At 39.0% G+C, this 24,345-nt stretch overlaps 1 pseudogene; it reads left to right on the top strand.

Annotated features, from left to right (window-relative positions):
• The window catches only part of LOC130167206 (putative nuclease HARBI1), a 32,666-nt pseudogene extending 9,241 nt beyond the window's left edge, over positions 1 to 23,425 (top strand).
• The last annotated feature ends 920 nt before the right edge of the window (positions 23,426 to 24,345 follow it).

Raw genomic sequence — 24,345 nt, 5'->3', positions numbered from 1 at the left:
TTGCAGGAAATGAAAGCCAGTTTAGCTACGTTTTCATAGCCTAGCCTGTTAGCTGAGCTTGACCTCTGCCTGCACTGCAGTTTCTCCTCTGGATGGATGTTTCCAATGTAGCTTCACTTGCTCGACACAAGTCAGTAAATTAAATCATTCAAAACACATTACTACTTGAGTTCATTCACCTGTTGCTTGATGTTATGCTAATCACAACCTGCTACATCCATGGTATCATCTAATAATACTTAGCTTATATTCTCAACATGATGAAACGATTAATAAAGTTAGTCTAATATTTGAATGTCTGCTCAGTTAGAGTTGACTAATGTGTGTAAACTTGCCACCTTAGGAACAGTGGTCACATAACTTTGAAAACAAGCATAGATAAATACTTTATTGACATTGCATATCAAGACAAAATGAAACTTAGCAATCCACTCCTTATAGAGGCATAAATGTCTATAGAGATAAGAATGAAATAGTCATAAAAATGGTCATAAAATACTTTGTCCGTTGTCCAGATGTCGTTACTGTGCATTAACTGAAATAACTGATGTAGTTTTCTTTGGAGCACCCTGTCATCTCCCAGGAACAGCTCACATAACAAGACATGCTGTTTGTTTCTGTTCTAAATTCTTGCCAGCTTATCTGTTGTCAGAGCAGATGACAAGTCAGAAATCTCTTTCATCAGATTTGGTCAACAGACTGAAATTGCAGTGTTAATGGGAATCTGCAAAAGTATCCCCTGCTAGAAGAGAACGTCCTGCTTGTTTCCTGTTATTGTTTTCATCAGCTGTGAGCAGTTTCTGTTTGATGGAGTGCTGCGGATAAAACATATGCCACTGGTTGAACTTACTGGTTTGACATGAAATTACAGTTTCATTCCAGAGTGACCTCTCAGCTGCTTGAAGACATCTGCAGAGGATCTCTGCAGTTTTACTTTTTTACTCTAGACAAATTAGTTTGAGACATGATTCATCTGTTTTTTATGAGTGGCGCTGTTCTCAGCAGTTCAAATGGCTGTTTACTGCAAAAGTGCATTTTTAGTCTGCAGAGGTTTGTCTTTACTGAAGGGAAATTAATCCCACATCTCTTAATACGGACATGAGCACTGCACAAGACCTTAGAAATATAAAGATGAATAAATTAAAGCAATTTAGTTTTTGTTGATCAGACTTGCTGATCTGCTGTAACAGTCTCTGTTTTGTTTTTGGGTGGGGTGGGTGGAGGATTGGTGGGCGTTTTTGATGATTCCTCTTTTGTGTTTTTTTAAAGAGAAGTGGTCAATATCCACAGCTGTTCAATTTAACAAATATACAAAGAAATTCGATTAAAACAAAACTTCCGGGTCAAAATCTCTGTCCTCCATGGTAATATTCAGTTTTCTTTCAAGCATTTAGCATTTATGAATCTTTCAACCAATGGTTTGATGATGACATTAAAACATTTATATCCATTTGTATTTACGATCCAACATTTTTTTTTATTCCAGTTATTAATATCCAGCCTCAACAGGTTACATGTGAAGGATTTAACGACCAGCAGACTCTATACTGCTCTTCCATCACAGTGCCATGTGCTTAGCTAAAAGTTAGCAATTAGCTTAGTCGTAATAATAATAATAATAAATAATACAAAATAATACATAATAATACATACAAAATAATAATCTTTACTTATATAGCACTTTTCTTAACAAAGTTGAAGTGCTTTGTGGGAATTAAAAACAAAAGAAAAACAAAGACATCATAAAAGTAAGTTACTAGATTGTCCATGTCATGGGGAAATAAAACACAACAAGATATCAAACATTCATAAAAGCTTTGCGATAAAAGAATGTTTTAAGAAGAATTTTAAAAGACAGTAATGATGTAGCCTGTGTGATCTCACTAGGTTGACTGCTCCACAGTTAGGTGGCTCTAACAGCAAAGGCCTGGTTACCTATAGTCACCAGCTGAGACCCAGGAATAACCAGTACAGCTAGTAGGTGTGTGTGTTGAAAAAGATATGTGGTTCATACATTATTGATTATGTATTTTATTTCATGTTACACACCCTGATTCACCAGGTGTTTTTATATAATCATGAAGTATCACATCTTTCTGTGTTTCTATTTATCATTAATGCATGTGTAAATATTGCTAAATAAATAATAGATATCAGTAAGTCATTATATCACTTTAACTATAACTTTCTAATAAACAGTTAAAATTGTTCAAGTTATTTATCAGGTATCACAGGAGTCTCCCTCAACCAGTCACCTGAAATTATAACAAACATATATGTTAATAAATCATTAATGAATATTTAAAAAGTTGTAATTGACTATAAGCAGTTTCTAAAAGGCTCTTGGTCCAGATGTTCTGCAGGAGCTCCAGGAGATAAGTGGTCCATTAGGTCCATTAGAGTTTCTGTCTAATATAATAAAGAACAAAGTAAAAAGACAAACCAAGTGTCAGGCTGAATTTTCCACCACCTGGCAACCCAAACAATGTTCTTATTAACAGATTATAACTGATGTATAAATGATTTGATTGATGTCAGTGAATGTACCTGCATTGTCCGAGTGTAAGTGAAAGCAGCATGAGATGAGCCCTTGCACTATGCAATGCCAGAAGACTATTTCCTGCCATCATAGAGAGCAGCAGCGGAGAACTGACGCAGCAGTGGAGAGAGCGTTGTAGAGTTGATTTAATACTTGGAGGCTTCTGTGTGGTGTTTCTAAACTTGAGAAGGCTTGTTCCCAGTACATGTTTTGTTCTGTACAATCAATGTACACCTCTAAATTAAAGCTGTATGTTTGTCTTTTTCAGGAGAAGGACAACTGGTCTATTTGAAGAACAATTAATCACCTAACACACATTAACTGTAAAATAGAGACCAAAGTATATCAGTGTGTGATTTTTCTCATATTGAATTATGAGATATATACAGTAACCTCTACAGTATACAACAACAGCATAAGAGAATTCCTGAAATTCAGTTATGACTTTTGGTTTTCGTGTGCCACCCCAAAATTTTCGGTGGTCCCATCTGGCCACCTCTATGAACATTTTCTGGAGGCACCACTGTGTAGGAGGTGTTTGGGATGGATGGTGTAAGTACCAGACTACAACAAATATTGTTAAACGAATGCCTGAAATAACAATGTGAACTAGAAAATTCCAGGGAAATTTTGAGTGCCACGGGGGCTACTGCCGGGATGAGTACATGATTTATTTCCAGTGTTCAAAAGTCACCCTGATCATATTCTGGTTTTGAGAAATGTCTTGATATAAAAGACTCTGATATAAAACAATGTCACATCCCTCCATCATGTATTATGTGGGAAATATCTCATATTCTGTGTTGTTTTTTTTAATAAAACAAGAGGCAACATGTCTTCAAACGGGCATTTAAAGGGTTAAAATCCTGAAAACTAATAAACATTTGGTAGGTTTGAGCAGAACTGAAGTGGTTTAAGAGATGTATGCAAAAAAGAGCAGAAAAAAATATTGATATATGATGATTTTATAGCATTTTCTTTGTGTGTCCTTTTTTGGACGCGAGGAACCCCAGAGGGTACAAAATGTGTTACCAGTGTATAATACACCTGTAACAGTAACTGACATTAGATTTTAAAAATATGTCAAAAAAGAAACTTTCTTGCAGAAATCCATACCTTCAGCTGTAACACAGCCAAAATGATCAGCAAATCAAAAAAGAAAAGTGAAGAAAATGTCCAAAAAAGGACAGAGGGACCCCTGAGGGTTAATAAATCCCATGAATCGCTATTTAAATTACCACTATTATGTTTTTTTCTGTGCTAAATTTAACATTACTGGGGAGGAGAGCAACGCGACTAGAAGTGACAGCGAGAGAGGGCTAGTAGCTTCTCCTCTCCTCTGTCTCAGCGGAGACCGTCACAACTTCATTCACTCTTTTAACAAAACAAAAAAAAAAAGCTACCAAGGAAGCAGTAAATGGACTTACATATTTAAGACCTAACTAAATGTAATTTAAGACCTAACATGCGGCTAATGTAAAGCTAGCGGAGCTTGGAGAGTTGGTTATCTGGTTGCTAGGCGCACGCACGCATGGCTGCGTGGCTTCAAAACAACTGCAAATTATGAGAAAACCATTACTTCTTTTCAAAAACTGAAAAGGCCGTGCCAGACACTGAAGCCAGAAGTTTCTACAGTCTCTATTTTATTCAGATATTCCTTAAAATGAGTGCGTAAGCTCAGTGCGAAGACAGAGAGAGATTCTTTTGAAAAAAAAAGACAATTACATTAGGTGTCAATGAGAGTGAGACAGGTATTGCTGCCGGACTCGGCACCCCCGTTTAAATTTTGTGCAGACCCTGCCTGTCAAAGTTACATTTTATGAATCCCAACAACTATGTCTACATTTTCAGAAAGAATTATTTGTCTCCTTTTTACGGTTTGGCCGCGAGCTCGAGTTAAAAATAAAAATAAAGGTTATTTTTTACTGCTTCACGCACTCTAGCCAACTGACGCTTTCACTCTAACTTTGAAGAAAAAGTGATTTGCACTCCTCCTTTGAGTGCTCACAGTTTGAAAAGTTTACATGTTATGTAAAAACAGTTCCTGTCTTTTTGAGAGAGCAGAAGTTTTCCTCCGTTTTATAGTTTGAATCACATTTCTACGTCCAGGTATGAGAGAGCTGGGTGACTCAGAAAAAAGGTGCAATTTTGTAGAAAAAAGGTGGGTTTCTAAAGAAAATTCCAATGCATTTCTAATGCATTATTTATTCCCAGTTTTTTGGGAATAACTTTGGGAAAAATTGGAATTTTAACACCAAAAGTCATAGCACCCCTTTCGGGATCAAGACGCACGTTTTGATGTATATATTACCGGGGTTTTCGGAAGAATAATAAACCCGAAACAGAACATTAATAGATTCCTCTCAGCTATTCTAGCTGTAGAGGAGTGCCTCGGAGCTGAGCACCCGTGGCACTAATGATAGAGTTTCAGCTCATTGTTTATCTGTCTGGATACAACGTTACTGTACTGGTTCACTCTCAGCGCTCTCAAGGCCTTGTTTTCAGCCATAGCAGAGGCTGCTTTCAGAGAAACATCTGTAAACAGCAGCAGAAAACAGCAGAAATACTCATTCAGAGAGCAGATGGTGAACATGATGGAGTATTTGGCAGCCAAAGAGAAGCTGGTGGAGACCAATCACAGAGCTAAAAGAGAGGGAACACTTGACTGAAATTCATCAGGTGACAGAGCCACCACCGCACATGAATCATCATGTCTATCTGTAACTTCTGGATGTGGACATAAGCAATTGTTCCTTGTGTCTGTGAAAACAAGTGGCCAATAGTTTTCATTTTCCAAACAGATGTTGTAGGAGAACAAATGTAATGTGTTATCAGGGAACGTTTTGCAGATACATTTTGTGACTTCATTAAAATGTTTCCTCAGACTGTTAATAAAAAGTCATCCATGCCATACTATGTCTCTGTATAGCAGAGTAATTACTCTTAAGGTGTGGCGGGAGTGCTTCCTGTTTGTGTATAGTGCTCTCAGGATGTTTATCCCATTACGGATTATCTACTTTTGAAAACACATTGCAGTGATAATATATTGTGTAACAAATAACATGTAAGGTGAGTGATGCCGTGAGTGTGTGAGGGGGTGAGATATTTAGATATGTCTGTTCCGTTTGTATCAGTCATTTCCTGAGTTTCTTTCAGTTGGGTCAGTTGGGAAAATCCAACTAACAAGCTGACAGCTAGAAGAATCAGCTTGTGAGACACGTGACTTTTGACACTAAACCTCACACAGAGTCCCATCCTCCGCTGCCAGCTCTACACCTGAACCTCTTCCTTTCTCTACCTCAGTGGAAGTCCCGGTCAGATAAGTCAGGTGAATACCACACATGTAAACTTTAAAGGTCACCCTGAGATGCTAACAAACACATGACCACTGTGACAGATTCCACTGAAGTGTAATCTGTGCAGTATGTGACAGAAAGTTTGGTGAATCCCAAATACTTATGTTGCCTGGCCAAGATTTGTTGCTAAAGTAAACATGACGACAAATCTGCCCCCAACAAAGTAAAAATATTATTCAGATCAGGGGTGAATCATCAAAGCCTGAATCACAAACAAAATTCCTGAACAGCTTTAATCATAAACAGCTCACTTCTGACGTCTGGAGCTACAAAATGCAGCGTTTCCTCGTCTGTGGTTAATAGCTGTGGGTTGTGCAAGTTCACACAGATACAATACAAGATTCAAAGTTGAAATGAATTAGTTCACGTTCATTCCTTACATTTTTTTAAAAATTCTTTTTCAGTAGAACCTTATCCTACCATCTATCCCAGCCTCAAATCACTGCCACTTCTCAAACCACATGAATTACTGTTTACTGCTATGGAGCCACAGACAGAGGTAGGTTAATGGGCTTACCCTTTCTTAATGATTTCTTGTGATTCATTCACTCTCAGATATTTCTAAAGAGAATCGGATGCTTCAACTTGATGTGTTGTTTCAGATTCATTACTGATGTATCTGTTCATTCAGTGGGTGATTTTTTTTCTGTTGGAATCCGCACTGATTTGTTAATAAAAGACTTCAAATGTTCATATGTACTGACTTTAGCTTATTGCCGGGACTAGATCTCACACCTGACACATGCCTTTGCCGTGAAAACGAAACACAGTTCTTCTTCTGCTTTTTGGTTCACTACCGCCACCTTCTGCTGTGTGAGTGTCGTTGACTTTTGACGCCCATGTTCATTAGTTCCAAACACAAATGTTCAGTGATCGCATCCATGCACAACACTGAATAGCTCTCTCTGAAGTGGAGAGTTGTGTTTCTACATATTTAAAGATGAAAATCAAATGTTTAACCTTGTTAACATCCATATGGTGTTTTCTAGATATATAATACAAGACATATGATGAATGAAATAATCAGTCAACACCATGACTGAGTATTTCAACCTTCAACTGCTGTGAACCAATGTTAATCTCATAACAACAGATTCAGACAGCCAGAGTGTCATATGTCACAAACCTAAGAAACCAATCATGTCAACTTGTGGGGGTGGGGGGCGGGGCTAAATAAACCTGAAACCTTGTCAGTACAGACAGAGAGAGTTAGCATTAGCACAAACACTAACGCTGTGTCAGCCACTGTCAGTTACAAGCTAACATACAACATAAACAAATAAAAAATGCTAACTGCGCTAATGGTTCCGATACGACTGCTAGTCTCTGGTTCTGGTCTCAACAGACTCCTCATCTGAGTCTGGGTCTGACTGAGGCTCAAACATGTGGCTGAGTCTCTCTGATGTTTCCTCCTCTAACCATCTTGATACTCTCTGCTCTTTCACCTGTCCACCTGGAGCAAGTTGGTGGTGGACGGGGCTCAAGGCCTGATCCAGATTTCTCAATCAGGAAGTAGGAGTAGATGATCTTCAGACCCAGTTTTTTTTTTTTCACTTTTTATGTGTTAAACAAAATATTAATCATAGCAGAGGATTTTTACAGAGTTCAAAACACGTCTGAAGAGGGAAAATCTTTTTTTATTGTCCTCCGATAACATCACCAGTTTAAAAAAGGATAAAAATCATGCAGCGAACCAAACATGTAGTTTTTCTTATTTTTTAAAAATCATTTTTCCTTGCTAAATCCTTGTTCCTTCATTACCCACAATGCAACTCTACTGCTGACAGCTTGCTCAGAAATTCCTAGCAGTGGCTATATTGCCTGCAGTTGAGGTGAGTGTTTTTCTTTTCAAGCTTGTAGTCTTCAGACCCAACCAACTCCGACTAAAGTGACATCACTTGATGATGTTGATTAGTCTTCACACACTTTACACCAGTGGTTCTCAAACTTTTTCACATCAAGGACTCTAAACTGACAAAAATTACACCATGGTCCCCCGCCTGGCAAGTGTCAGAAAACACTTATAGCTGAGAAGGAGTGGGTAAACAAAAAGCAAACAAACAAAAACAAAACACAAGAAGACAAAGGAAAACAAAGACGAATGACTAATTATTCAAATCAAACATAAGTAAAACATTTACAAGTATTGTTAAAAAAAAATCTAAAAGAAGGTCTTTAAAAGCAGTGAGAGCAATACAGTACATTTATCCAATTTTAAGATGTTTTACTACAGAAAGGGTATGAAACCCTTGACCAGAATACTCATGCATTCTGTCACTGTGTTACTTGTGGATGGAAATATAGTGATAAATTATTCCCCTTTTTGCTGGGGAGCACCAGGAACCCCCTTAGGACCCCTGAGGGTCCCCGGACCCCACTTTGAGAGCCAGTGCTTTTACTGTTGTTACTTTTGCAGGAGTACTCACCAAGTGGGAAATCAGTGGAGTTTCCCTTCAAGTTAATGACAATGGCATCTGAAGTAATGTTAAAGGACAACCATTTCCTTCTGATCATCCACCATGTATTTATCATCAGTCTGAGGGAAGTATTCAGATACTATCTTGCTATAATTTTTATGGACGTTTCCTAAAGCTTGAACACTTCATGCTGTAAATTCCCATAATCATCCAGAGGAAAATAAACAAACACCGTAATCAAACAGCAAACTTACAGTCATAATGTGCAGTCATTTGGTTTCCTGATCCTCATTCAAATGGGACTGGTTTTTCTGGAGGGTAATTCCAATGTTGCATGTCAGCAACTTTAAATCCACACCCTACATGTGCCTGATTTCTCTGTTTCACTCTCTCACCCCAGCAGACTTAACTGCCATATTTTACTGAACAGGGACGAAAGCCCAGTCAAGTATACCAAGGTTGTAACCCATCATTTTGAGAATCTTTGGATAGTTATTGAAAAATTGAAAGGTTCATATAGTATAAAGGTAGATGTCAATATGAAAAGAGAGAGAGAGAGGAGGCTTTGAGCCTCTCTTCTGATTGGCTCACCGACCTGTTGTTACTAGCGCTTCAGAGAGAAGCCTGAGAGAGAGATGGTTTTTGGTTCTTAAAACCACAAATATATCTTCTTATGGATAAACACTTCAAATAAAACACAGGAAAAATGTGGAACTATATTTAATTATTTATAATCTTTAAATCATTATTATGCAGTGTGTGTACAGTAGTAAGTGTGATTACAGTAGCTTAACCATAACAGTGCTTGGTTTTATATATATTATACAATTACATATCAAAATATCTATAAAGAGAATAAAAGTAAAAATTAATAAATTTAATTTCATTAGATTTAACACTTTTACATAAAAAATTACTGACAATCCATCAACAAAACAAATTAAGGGGCGTCTCAGTGGCTCATCACATAGGCTTAGTCCTACCCGCAGCAGCCATGGGTTTGAGTCCGACCCACAGTCCATTGCTGCGTAAACCCCTCGCTTTCTCTCCCTAACTTTCTTGTCTATCTCTCACTGTCCTGTCAGAATAAAGGCAAACATTCCCAAATAAATAACTTAAAAAAAAAAAAAACACATTAATCCTCATACCATAATGATCCTATTTACCATTCACCAATAAATAAGGAATTTATTAAAATAACAATCTGTTGTGGACACTCATGACTCTGACACCACATGGTATTGGTCAACACAATCACACATCTATAGTGGAGACGAGCAGCAGTCTGGCTAATTGGTTACTTTCTGGACAATATGGGACAATATGGGTCTCACATGCTACAATAACAGAACTAACAGCTGTTATTCAGTGATTTGCTTTTTATAAACATCTTTTACTCTCTGGCCAACAAACAGTCATAGAAGTGACCTAGTTTGTGAGAACATAGTTCTGCTGTGAGTTTTATTGTTTAGATAAAAAGAAAACACATCTGGTGTTTATGTGAATGGCAGTGACGGTTTCTGGTTTGCTACCAGTTACCTGTCTGGCATCCTGCCACCAGGCTGTGGTTACGGAGGTGACACAGGGATCATACCTGAGTCAACAACAGCCGCACTTTCACTGAGCTCACTGAACGTCCACAGAAGTGTTTCCTCATATCAGTGCCACTTCATGAGTTACCGTCAGCGTTAAAACAAACTGAGTTGGAGTAATGTAGGAACAGTGGAGTGGAGTGTAGCTTCAACAGTAGAATGAAAGTGAAAGCATGTTTGGACCAATCCCAGTGACCTTCAGCAAAAGAGATTACTACTTTAATTATTACTGTTGGACTGATAGACACTTCACACCCACAACAAACCACGGACTAAACCTTGATGAGAGTAAACCTCATCAATCACTGTGATAGATACTCTAAAAATGACAATGCTTGAATAACACAATGTTCTAAGCTGAAACAACAAAACAGCCAATGATTGTTAGCATGTACAGTACATTTAGCTAAAAAGACTAAACTTAGGTCATTTCAGTTTTCTTTCATTTTAATCTCTTTATTTTAGACAGATCTAAAATAAAGTTAGACAGATCTAAAATAAAGAAGGGGTATAAGCTGCTGCTAATGAGATACAAATATTTCACTTCCGAACATTGGGACCTTGTTTAAAATGCCAGGGTTTTAATAACATAACAGGAAGTTAAAATATCACCCTCAATATGCAATGTTTAATTTTTTCTAAGAACATTAAATAGTCCCTGCTCTAGTGAGAAAATACTAGTTCAAGAAGCGTGAGAGACGTTATTTGTTTTATAGAGGCTGCAGTGTTTGTGCTTTTGTTGTGTTGACTCCTCTACTGTGAGGTCAGTTGTTCCAATAAAGTGGATTCACTTGTACAAGGAGCTGCCTAAACAGGTTGTAGGCCTATGTCACTTTTTCAGGATGGGGGGATAGCAAAAGTAATATAGTAATATGATGAGTAATGTAACTAATTATTTTTGATATGAAGTAATAAGTAAAGTTATTACTTTCATAGGAGTAATAAGTAAAAGAAATACCTTATTACTCTTCCAGAGTAACTTGCACAACACTGGTTGTGTAGTTATTTTAATGAGATTAAACTAGGTGGGTTGTTGCAGAAAATGTTTGTATTTATGACTGTACTGTAGTTCACACATCAGCAGTAAATAACATGAAACTTTGACTTTGACAGTGTCACTAAATTGATCAACAAGCTGCTTCAGTTGTCTGTGAGTTCACAGTCTGTTGGTAGATTTACACCCTGACTTCTGGCGTTCCTGGAGAGAAGCTGGTGGTAGGTATGAGCCACAGATGCAATTCGCCTGACGGTCTGTCCTGTGTTAAGGAAAACAAAACCATCTGATCCAACGGGGAAATGTGAGGAGACAGAAGTATTCCCCTCCCTGCTGTCCCTTTTGTTAAATCTGGGGAAGTTGTCCCCTGGACTCAGCTCTAGTGGAAAATCATTGACAGTGATGGAGTTGTCGCTTTGGATCACAGAGTGACAATAAAGACACTGAGTAACAGCGAGGAGTGCCTGCCGGTGCTCTCGGAGCTGCACAGTCACACAGCAGGAGAGGAGCACACCGAGGTCAACACACGTCACAATGTGTGAACGACATTTCACTCAACCTCTCCTTATATGAGCTGAGACGTCTGGATGTTGACAACTTCATTAAATTACAACTCAGTGAAAGCTACATCACCAAGTAACAGCCTAACCTTACAAAGGTTTAGGAAATTGTGAAGCATGGATGTCATGTCTGTGTGTTTAGGAGTCAGGATGTGGTTAGCCTAGATTAGCATAAAGACTGGAGGCAATGGGTAACAGATAGCCTGGCTCTGTGCAAGGCTCAAAACTACACCAACCAACCCCCCTAAAGCTCAGTGAAGAACAGGCTGGATCTCAGAAATGTGGATTTAGATGGGGGTTACTGGCTGGAAGTATTTCTTGTTGAACAGTCGGTGACTGCAGCAGTGACTGTGCAGCTCTCTGAAGTTTACCTGTGAAGTTCTCAGTGCGGTTTCCAGGTTTTGGTACAATCATGCTTGTACCTGCACAGTTTTAACATTGGCATTCTCACATTTCTGTTTGTTGCCATTTCAGTTTATCTACTGGGTTTAAGATACAAGATAATAATTGTAATTATAAAAAATTAAAAAAACGGCCACAGCTGGCAAGTTGATCCAATTCTGTTATGAAAAACACCTCAACATCAGACTTTAATATTCAGTTGTGTCGAGCATCAACCTCTGGAGGTCAAAAATGAAGCCAACTCTGAAGTGCTAAAACCTGCAGTTCCTCTAATGACCACTAGAGTCTGGCTCCAACAGTGACTCGAACCATATAGACTCCCATGTTAAAACTTTACACCAGAAATAAACATATTTACAGCATGGCACAAAAAACAGTTTTGGTCTCTAAAGCTAATTTCCTCCTTCATGATGACTAAGGGGGGAGATTTTTTATATAAATCACCTGTTTATTAAGTTTTATGGCTGGAACGAAACGGCCGTATAATCTGGAATGTTGCTCATTGACTGACTGACCATATTTCCACCACTGGTCAGCTGAGTGCCTCATCACTGAGTTGGAGTTTCTGGTACAAACAGGTTCTATTTGGGGGGTATTTGCAGCTGCAGTGTTGCCAATTTAGCTCATTGTCTCTATTTTTAGAGATGTTTTTTCATATAATGTTTGAAATGTAACATGTAGATTTTAAGACAATGTCCTTCATGTGACCATACTGTCAGTATCCTTCACACGAGGTAACACACACTACATGACATCCAGAATGTCCATATTATTATTATTACAGTCAAAAAAATTGCTATGTAATCCACATTTATAGACTATTAGCTTTGGGAAATGTTTATATTGTTGTTTGATCAATTAACCACTAGTGCAAGTCATTTTATGTTTTTTCATTTAATGCTTTGTGGTCATGTTGGAAGACGAATGTGCGAGTTTATAAAACTTAGAATTAAACTCTAGAATTAAATTATTCCAAAGTTCAGTGGAAATTAACTCTCTTCTCCAAGTGGAAACACAGGAGAAGATGGGTGACGCCCATGAAACATGCGCCAGCCCCCAGGGGATAAAACAGTCGTGATCAATTCACACATGGTCACAAAGTCAGAGAAGTGCAGAAGAGCCTGAAAGGTGAGAAGAGGTCAGATCTCTGTTCGAGGAAAGGTCAGAGAAACCGAGATGACAAGAAGATGCGAGAAACGAAGCTAAAACCTAGAGGCTGAAAAGCTGAAGCTAGAAAAACGATGCAGAAACTAGAAGCTGAGATCTTTGCTCAAAGCTCAGAGTCCCGGCTCGAAGCCCGGCTCTGTAGCCATGTAAACTCTTAGCTCTAAGCTGCTCGCCATAAACTCATGGCTCTTAGTCATTTCGCACTTTTCGCGTCTTTTATTTTCTTTACCACAAGCTCCAAGTAATGTCATTTTTATCTACATGCACAATCTTTTATTTTTATAAGCCAAATCAAGACCAACTGAACCAAAGCAACAGAAGTGCCTCAGAGTAATTTTGTAACTTTTAATTCATCATCAAGTTTTCCTTTTTGAAGATTTTGACAACTTTAGAGTCATCTGGTCAACACCAGTCTCCTCTAAAGTTATCCAGCCAAAGTGAAGAGCATAAGAGTTTATTTCGCATCAACCCACAAGACACGCTGGCAGATAACACCTCTGCACGACCGCCTGCAGAGAAACCGACCACAAATCAAGAGTTCCCGAGACAGAAAGTCTCCTGGCAAATTCCACCAAAGCTGAACTGCTGAGACACCGGCAGAATCCGTCATCGTGATAACGGGACACGGCCTCCAGGAGAATCCACCTAGATCCCATGTCTCCAGGGTTACCACGGCAACCACAGCCACCTGGGTTCCAGCCGAGGGTCTTCAGCTACAGTGCAACTCAGAGTAGGCCGGTCTTAACACTCTGCTCATGACTGGGTTGATGTCGAAATATAGCAATATTTAATCATCAAACCTAATTCGTAGATGTAGTATCATTAGCCGTATAGCCATAGTGTATAGCCATAATATATTCTCTCCCACCATTGCCAACTCATCAAACTGCTCATTTCATTATTATTTTCATCTTTATGATTATTACACCTTGCATGTACTCTGTAGATAGTAGTTTAGTTAATAAACTCTTTTATTTACACCCAGTTGTTGTCCTGTTGTATTCTTTTGACGTAGAGACTGGAGATCCATTGAATCGAGAAGTCATGGCTTCCGATATGAGATTGATAAATTTGGCAATGAAGTAATTCATTGTTGTCCTCCTAGAGGACTGGTGCCCCATTTCAATGAGAGTAAATTCTAAAATATGCCGTTAACGCTACAATGCTTAAAGTTCTACACCCCTCCTCTTTGCCCATTTTTTGAATTAGCTGGGAGTTAGGGGTGGAGTCAGACCCAGCCGAGATGGCATCTGTGGAGCAGCTCACTCTGAGCTTGAAAACCGCTTTTCAGAAACCTGTGCGTGATGTCGCCGAGGTTACATCCATCTTTATTTACAGTCTGTGGTCAGCAACCATGAGGTTCTGAGAACATGGTCTTGGTTCCAGTACATATGATAGTTTTCAGTATCCCACAGGTACAGTTTGAAGGTATTGAATATGACAAAGAGTTCAAAAAGCAAAATTTGTTAAATATTGCATTGGTAAAAACCAGGCATGTAGAGAGTTGACACCAGTCATGCACAACTGCAGATATATTTTTTCTCAAAATTTTCTTTCAGTATTTAGAAGATGGAGATGATCCATGTTAAGTTATCTACTGTATTTTTTCTGAATCATATTACTGCTCTTCACTTGTGGCTGTGTCAGTCATTTCTTCTGTTGGCAGGCACAAATTTAAAACACTTGAAAACAAAGTTGGGCACCAGGTAGCACAAACTGCTGGTCTGCAGTTGTCCCTGACCCATCTGTGTTTGATATGTAGGACTGTGACTGCAGCAGGGCTCAGGTGGAGGCCGGCAGGGCCACATAGCTGAGAGGAACTGAGGCGTGATGAGACACGCATAACCTGAACCCTCTGCAGGTTTATCTGGGTCACTTCCAGACTCACAGAAACAACAGCAGCACTGACACACTGATTATTAGACGGAAACTAAAGCTGACGCAACACAACCCCAGCCGTGATGCAGGTTCGCTCATTTCTAGGGTTTAATAGCCAGCCATTCATGCTACATAGTCATTGACAATTAAAAACAGTCTACAAAAACCCACTGTTCCTGTAGCATCTACCAGTGTTTCATCAGTTTTTCTAAATGACTGAGGACATCATCATACTGGAAATTGGGTGAAGTTTGTTAATATCACAGTTTTTTATTGCAGTTCCAGTGGTAAGCTAACAACATTAGCTAGCACTTTAAAGAACATACAGTTACAACATATACTGGATCAACATTACAACTGCCTACAAACCAAACAACAGCATCAAACAGAGGTCTTCCTAAATGGACTCATGGAAAACCTAAACACACCTGACAGGCATGAATTCAAAGCTTGAATTAGGCCTTCCCGGTTTGCCTTGGAATGGAGTCGAGCTCCATCTCAACTTCACATTTTACCTCACCCAAGAGACAGTCAACTTTCATTTCTGGTGTCCGAAATAAGTTGTGAAGTTCTAAACAAAATTTGAAAACAAGGTAAAGGAAGGAGACAAGAAAAGGGAGTCAGAGAAGAAGATTCTGAGACTTTGGCAAAGCTAATGGGCCTGGAAGAGGCTAAAGCTAATGCTGATAGGGCCATGACTCCAATTACCAATGAAGATGTCCTAGCTGTGATAAATATGCTGAATGGTACGGATCCCTTGCAGGCCTCAAAGCAGCTGTATATGATATCAGTGAAGATGATGTCTGTCATCAAATCTCACAAGTGGCATATCAACGAGCTGGAAAAGTGGCATGATAGCTTAGCATCTCAATGTTTGCAACAACAAGCCAAGCTGGACAACCTTGAGGCATGCTCCTGCCTGCAAAACATTCACATAATTGCGGTCAAAGAAAAGGCTGAAAATGGTTGGCAGACTCAGTTCATTGCAAGGTTGCTACCAAAGTTACTGGGAGAGGAAAATTTTGACCAAACAATCTCAGTGGGCCGTGCCCCGCCGACCAAAGAGGGTAAATTGAGGGCTGTTATAGCCAGACTGCACCTCTTCCAGGTGAAGGAACTAGTGCTGAAACTTGGACAAGAGAAATGACATTACAATACGACGGACGTCCAGTGTTCATCTTTCCTGATCTCCCATCGGCTACTATGAAGAAATGCCTGGCCTTTCAAAAGATTAAAGAGAAGTGCAGAGCTAGCAGGATTTGATATGGGTTCAGAAATCTGGCGAGGTTCGTTATTACAGTACACAACAACACTAGCTCGTTCACCACCCCCGCCAAGGCTGAAAGTTCCTGAGCCGAGAAGCTGAAGACTGGGACCCACGCAGTTTAGTTAGTTATTGAACTAGAATCTCTTTTCGTCCAGTGTCAATGATGGCCTCTTAGAGATACTTTCTTTTTTCTGTTATGTTTAGCAAATGATGTGCCACACCAAGGTTTGGGTGAGGACAGATTTTTTTGTAGAAGAACTCAGATTGTATCTTCCAGGGTAGGTTCTTAGGTTCCAGATGTTATTTTTTTATTTTTTTTATTTTTTTCTCAGCACATCTGTCTGTTCGAATTATTGTTTAAGTTTTTGCCACAGGCTTCAGCCCTCCTTATGCTAAAGATATTTGATATAGTAATTGTTTCCCATAAGTACAACAATGGTGGAGTTAAGATAATTAGCTGGAATGTACAGGCGACGAGTAGTCCACCAAAAGGGAAGGTGTATGCACATCTATGTGCGCTTAAAGATGATATCTGTTTTCTCCAAGAAACACACATAAAGAAAACAGCGTCCTTCATTTCAAGTCTACCAGTCAAATTTCAGCACAAAAACTAGATGTGTTGCAATCTTGATTAGGAAGAATATACCATTTATTCATAACCAAACTACCTCAGACCAGAGGGACAGATATTTAATAGTTAGTGGAACATTAAACTCCATACCAATTACATTAGTGAAAGTTTACGGGCCTAACTTTGATGATCCCATCTTCTTTAAAAATCCTTTCAATGCTGTGCCAAATCTGTTTGATTCCAGCATAATCATGGGTGGAGATTTCAATTGTGTTTTGGATTCTATTCTAGACAGATAGTGCCTCCAAGCAAGCTCTATTAAGAATAGTGGAACACTCAACAATCTCATGCAATTCTATAACTTGGTGGATATTTGCAGGCTCCTCTACCCCACAGTGAAAGATTTTTCTTATTTCTCCACAGTACATAAATCCTGTTCGAGGATTGATAATTTTTTGCTGGACTCCAAATTGTTAGCATCAGTGGCTGAATGCAACTACCAAAATAAACTTATATCTGATCATGCCCCTGTCTCTCTAAATGTTAAATTGAACCACAAAAGGGGTGAATACAGCTGGTATTTAAATAATGCCTTGTTAAAAGATAAAGAATTCTGTTCCTATCTTTCAGATAAAATAGATCTATATCTGAACACCAACGATATTGGAGATGTTTCAAAGCTACTGGTACGAGTCAGACAAAGGCACTTTGAGCTTGGTGATAAGCCCCATTACTAGCTCGTCAGCTTAGACAATCACAGGCCTCCAGAACCATACACCATATTAAGTAGTGGTAGTTTACTGACAGACCCTGAAAACATCAATAAATGTTTTGCAGATTTCTATGCTAATGTTTATCAATTGCAGGGTGAACAAGCTCTTGAAATGCTAGAAGCATTTTTTGAAAATCTGGATTTACCTGAGGTGGTTTTGTAATATTGCCCATTATGTAGCATATATAGTATTATACATCCAAACCAAACTGGCTTTATGTGAGGTAGACATATGCACTTCAATCTGTGCCTTTTCAATATGTTGTATGCAAAGCACTCAGAAGAGGCTGTTGTTTTCTCATTAGATGCACAACGTGCTTTTGATCAAGTGGAGTGGCCCTATATGTTTACACTCAAGAAATTCCGATTTGGACCCTCAATCATGATATAGATTGTGATAATCTACTTGCACCCAACTGCTTCAGTTATTACTAATCAGAATATTCCTCCCCCCTTTGCAATTCATTGCGGGACCAAACAAGGCTGCCCTCTCTCTCCCTTCCTTTTATCATTGAGCCATTGGCGGCCAGCATCAGACAGAACCCTCTAATATCTCCCATTGGCACAAATAGATATAAACATCACCTTTCACTTTATGCAGATGACATACAGTTGTACATCTCCAATCGACAATTATCTAGACAACCCCCCCCAGCTCTAATTAATAACTTTGGCAATATCTCTGGATTTTCTGTCAATTGGGACAAAAGTAAACTAATGCCAGTTTCTGCAGTGGTTGATATGACTTATTTACAGTCCATACCTTTTAAAAGGTGTGATTGTAACAAAAAATCTAGATGACCTCCTCAGCTTCATTGGCTAAATAAAATTTAACAAGTTTAACATAATATTGACTTTTGGAAAACCCTCTCTATATCTCAAGTCGGGAAAATTAATGTAATCAGTATGGTTGTACTACTACGCTTTCGTCATCTCTTTCAGTAAATCCTATGTTTTACTGGTCAGTCCTACTTTAAGCAATTAAATTCAATTATCATACCCTTCATCTGAAACTACAACGTCATCAGAATCACTAAAAAACATTTATCAAAACCAAAAAAAAAGGGTGTAGGTGGATTTAACTTACCAAATGTTTAACTGTACAACTGAGCAGCTCATTTATCTATTCTTTCCTTGTGGAAAAAAGGCCCTCTCTCTACCACAGACTACTGTCCAGCATGGTTACTCATTGAGAGATCACTATGTAAGAAAAACTCCCTGCCTGCTCTTCCCAATAGTCTCACTACGGAAAATAAGTCGCAATTTACTAACAGCTTCGTAGTTGGCAATATTGTAAAAATCTGGATGTAGATAAAATTATATATTAAGGCTCCAAAACAACACCTTTTCTGTCTTTGCTGTTATATTAGAAAAGGACAGCCTCTGAGTTGCTTTCACCAGTTAAAGTGACAAACATCAGTAGCCTGTTTTTCATTGCAGTTTTACACAAAATAGAAACAACTTTTTAGAAAAGTTGATAAAACACAGCTTTGAATGATTTGTGTTTCCAATGAGTGATGTTGTTATGATAAGTAAAGCTGGGTTTTCTCTGCGATATCATTCCACTTAAACATGACAACAGATTTCCAGCATTTTCTTGGTTGGAACTTGTTCCCTGGGGCCTGAAACACGAGAATGGGCCTGAAACGACTTGAATGCGAAAAAAAAAATTTACATTTCAATTTAAAAAATATTCCTTTGTGGAATAGTCTGAAAAACTACCTTGTGCATAGGCGAATTCATTTATTTTGGACATTTGAGAGTTTTTTCAAAATTCATGCATTTCAGATTTTATCAACTGCAACTAATTCTTAACATCTGAAATGAAACTTTTATCTGTTGTTTGATGTAAGTGCTCGCTGCGAGCTGATGCTGACCACTAATGTACGCCATTATCGTTATTAGTGCCACGGGTGCTCAGCTCCGAGGCACTCCTCTACAGCTAGAATAGCTGAGAGGAGTGCCACAGCTTTGAGAAAACCCCGGTAATATATACATCAAAACGTGCGTCTTGATCCCGAAAGAGGTGCTTTGACTTTTGGTGTTAAAATTCCAATTTTTCCCAAAGTTATTCCCAAAAAACTGGGAATAAATAATGCATTAGGAATGCATTGGAATTTTCTTTAGAAACCCACAAAATTACACCTTTTTTTTTACAAAATTTCACCTTTTTTCTGAGTCACCCAGCTCTCTCATACCTGCATGTAGAAATGTGATTCAAACCATAAAACGGAGGAAAACTGTTTTTACATAACATGTAAACTTTTCAAACTATGAGCACTCAAAGGAGGAGTGCAAATCACTTTTTCTTCAAAGTTAGAGTGAAAGCGTCAGTTGGCTAGAGTGCGTGAAGCAGTAAAAAATAACCTTTATTTTTATTTTTAACTCGAGCTCACGGCCAACCCGTAAAAAGGAGACGAATAATTCTTTCTGAAAATGTAGACATAGTTGTTGGGATTCATAAAATGTAACTTTGACAGGCAGGGTCTGCACAAAATTTAAACGGGGGTGCCGAGTCCGGCAGCAATACCTGTCTCACTCTCATTGACACCTAATGTAATCGTCTTTTGTTTTCAAAAGAATCTCACCCTGTCTTCGCACTGAGATTACTCACTCATTTTAAGGAATATCTGAATAAAATAGAGACTGTAGAAACTTCTGGCTTCAGTGTCTGGCACGGTCTTTTCGGTTTTTGAAAAGAAGTAACGGTTTTCTCATAATTTGCAGTTGTTTGAAGCCATGTAGAAGCCAAATTCTGGACAGATTTTCACATTGCCATGGCAACAGCAGCTCCTGACCTGTGTGCGTGTGTGTGTGCCTAGCAACCAGATAACCAACTCTCCAAGCTCCGCTAGCTTTACATTAGCCGCATGTTAGGTCTTAAATTACATTTAGTTAGGTCTTAAATATGTAAGTCCATTTACTGCTTCCTTCGTTGCTTTTTTTTTTGTTTTGTTAAAAGAGTGAATGAAGTTGTGACGGTCTCCGCTGAGACAGAGGAGAGGAGAAGCTACTAGCCCTCTCTCGCTGTCACTTCTAGTCGCGTTGCTCTCCTCCCCAGTAATGTTAAATTTAGCACAGAAAAAACATAATAGTGTTAATTTAAATAGCGATTCATGGGATTTATTAACCCTCAGGGGTCCCTCTGTCCTTTTTTGGACATTTTCTTCACTTTTCTTTTTTGATTTGCTTATCATTTTGGCTGTGTTACAGCTGAAGGTATGGATTTCTGCAAGAAAGTGTCTTTTTTGACATATTTTTAAAATCTAATGTCAGTTACTGTTACAGGTGTATTATACACTGGTAACACATTTTGTACCCTCTGGGGTTCCTCGCGTCCAAAAAAGGACACACAAAGAAAATGCTATAAAATCATCATATATCAATATTTTTTTCTGCTTTTTTTGCATACATCTCTTAAACCACTTCAGTTCTGCTCAAACCTACCAAATGTTTATTAGTTTTCAGGATTTTAACCCTTTAAATGCCAGTTTGAAGACATGTTGCCTCTTGTTTTATTAAATAAAACAACACAGAATATGAGATATTTCCCACATAATACATGATGGAGGGATGTGACATTGTTTTATATCAGAGTCTTTTATATCAAGACATTTCTCAAAACCAGATTATGATCAGGGTGAATTTTGAACACTGGAAATAAATCATGTACTCATCCCGGCAGTAGCCCCCGTGGCACTCAAAATTTCCCTGGAATTTTCTAGTTATATCATTATCATTGCTGTTGTTGTCACTGTCAGTTATACCTTTATAGATATTACACATTAGACAGATGATAAGAAACAACCCCACTGAGGTGTGTGGTGACTCTTCTCTACAGAGATCATTCCCATGAGAATCTCCCAATTAAACTGTCTTCAGTGTGGCCTGTGAGCAATGTGTCGACTGTTCTACTGTGTCACATACAAATAGAATCAACCTGCTCACTTCATTTTCAGCTCAGCTCAACAATGATGATGATGAAGATGATGATGAAGATGATGATGATGATGATGATGATGATTAAGCATGTGATCAGAGTACGTTTGCATCCACTCTGGTATCACATGTTGACGCACAGACGTAAGACCTGCAGCAATACAACAGACCCCTACTGGACTTGTTCAGACTGGATATAATCTAGACAGATGATGAGTGAAACAAACCTTCCCCTAAGAGAGCTTTGACAAATCATCTCTCTCTCTCTCTCTCACTCTCTCACATACACACACAGAGACTGACCAGAGAAAATAGTCCCCACATGTGAATAACAGCTTTTGAGTTAAATTCCCCTCATTATAGGGAATGGAGTCATAGGGGTGCAAAAAATAATAATAAATCTATAAAAGAACAAAAAAACAAAACAAATGTGGAAATAAAAGCAAGGATAAATAAAAAAAATGAATAATGTGGAAATATGAAGATAAAAAAATAAAAGAACAAAAACACTTTTCCCCTAATTCTTTTGCTTTTCCACAGTTGCCTTTATTTCAGTGCCCATGTTAACAGGTTACAGAGGCTGATATGCGTCTCACACCTTGCCTATTTTTCACACATGACAAGTGCAGTTCCCAGTTAAAATAAACAGGGAAAACATACGCTGCTAGTAATATTGAGATCATACTAGCAAAATTAAATAAAACTGACACCTTTCACTATAGTTTCAATGTCAAAACTGTACCTGAATATGATAAACACTGCTCAAAAAAATTAAGGGAACACTTAAATCACACATCGGATCTTGATGAACAAATTATTCAAGTCGAAAATCTTTACTGATGAACATCGTATAATTTGTTGAGAACAAAATGACGTAACAATTTTCAATGGAAACCAAACAACAATCACACAATCAAAGTAAAAAAATTTAAATCACAGGCTGATCCAAGTTGCATGACTTTCATCACGGCAACTCATAATGTGACTCAGTAGTGTGTATTGCCCCCGCCTGCCTGTATGCACTCCAGACAACGTCTGGACTGAGTCGGCGGATGGTGTCCTGGGGGATCTCCTCCCAGACCGGGATCAGGGCATCAGTGAGCTCTTGGACATTCTGTGGCGGTACTTGGTGACAGAAGATTTACCGATACATAACATCCCATAAGTTCTCAATTGGATTTAGGACAGGGGAACGTGAGGGCCAGTCAATGGCATCAATTCCTTCGTCATCCAGGAAGTGCCTACACACTCTGGTCTCATGAGGCCGGGCATTGTCCTGCACCAGTAGGAACCCAGGGCCCACTGCAGCAGCGTAAGGTCTGACAATCGCTCTGAGGATTTCAGATTTCCCAGTACCTAACAGCAGTCAGAGTACCGCTTGCTATGACATGGAGGTCTGTGCAATCCTCCAAGGATATGCTTCCCCAGACTATCACTGACCCACCACCAAACTGGTCACGCTGGATGATGTTACAGGCAGCATAACGTTCACCACGGCATCTCCAGACTCTTTCACGCCTGTCACATGTTCACACATGCTCAGTTTGAACCTGCTCTCATCTGTGAAGAGAACAGGGCACCAATGGTGGATCTGCCAATGGTGTTCTCTGGTGTTTTCTGGTGAATGCTGCAGCTGTGAGCACAGGTCCCACTAGAGGACGTGGGGCCCTCATGCCACCCTCGAGGAGTCTGTTTCTGACAGTTTGGTCAGAAACATGCACACCAGTAGCCTACTGGAGGTCATGTTGTAGGGCTCTTGCAGTGCTCCTCGTTTTCCTCCTCACACAAAGGAGCAGGTACCAGTCCTGCTGCTGGGTTGATGCCCTTCTTCAGCCCTGTCCAGCTCTCCTCGTGTAACAGCCGGTCTCCTGGTATCTCCTCAGTGCTCTTGAGACTGCTGGGAGATACAGCAAACCCTCTTGTGACTGCACGTATGGATGTGCCATCCTGGAGGAGCTGGACTACCTGTGAAACCTGATTGGGCTGAAGGTACCGCCTCATGCTACCAGTAGTGACAAGGACTCTAGTAAAACACAAAACTAGAGAAGAATCAGTCAGGAAGGATCAGGAGAGAGCAATTGACTGTGGCCACCATGTAAAACAATTCCCTGTTTTGGGGTTGTCTTGCTTTTGCCTCTCCATTGCATCTGTTGTTACTTTCATTTGCACCGAAGCAGGTGAAATTGAGTCACGATCACTTGTTGCTTCCTGAATGGACAGATTGATATCCCTGAAGTTTAACTGACTTGGTGTTATACTGTGATTATGAATGATGATTAAGTGCTCCCTTAATTTTTTGGAGCAGTACATAGATAAAAAAAAAAAATCATATAGTTTTAATCATTTTAGAATGTAGAGACAGTGCCACATGTGCTATAGTCATAACAGAAAGGGAAAAAGGTAAACTTGCCCTTCACTAGTTGATTGACAACTTGGCCCTCCAAGGACTAGCAAAAGCAAAAGGAAATAGCAATAGCAGAAAAGCATTTTTATATATTTCGCTTTATATTTTTACATTTATTTTCTTCTTCTTTTACAGATTTATTCTTTTTTATGGCACTCCTATGACTCCATAGCTTTGATGCTGTGGGGAGAGGAAGGGGATGTGAAATGACAGGAAATGGTTGTCTTCCATGGAACAGCTTTTTATAGAAACAAAACAAGCAAGAGCACATATATATGAACTGGATGACATCAGCTGTAGGTTACACAGCACAGAAAACACATGAAGATCTGCATGTCTGAGTGAACATCGGGAGGAGAACCTAATCTCTGTCTGGACCACATGGTCAGTGTTTTGAAATTGAGGATGTAATTGAAAACTGTTGTGGAGCCACTGTAAACAATTGACATCATGACATTCATATTTATATTCAGTCTAGTGTCATCTT

This window comes from Seriola aureovittata, chromosome 4, assembly GCF_021018895.1.
Source record: "Seriola aureovittata isolate HTS-2021-v1 ecotype China chromosome 4, ASM2101889v1, whole genome shotgun sequence".
NCBI lineage: Eukaryota > Metazoa > Chordata > Actinopteri > Carangiformes > Carangidae > Seriola > Seriola aureovittata.
The sequence above is the reverse complement of the archived record's forward strand: the minus strand, read 5'-3'. Positions and strand labels throughout refer to the sequence as shown.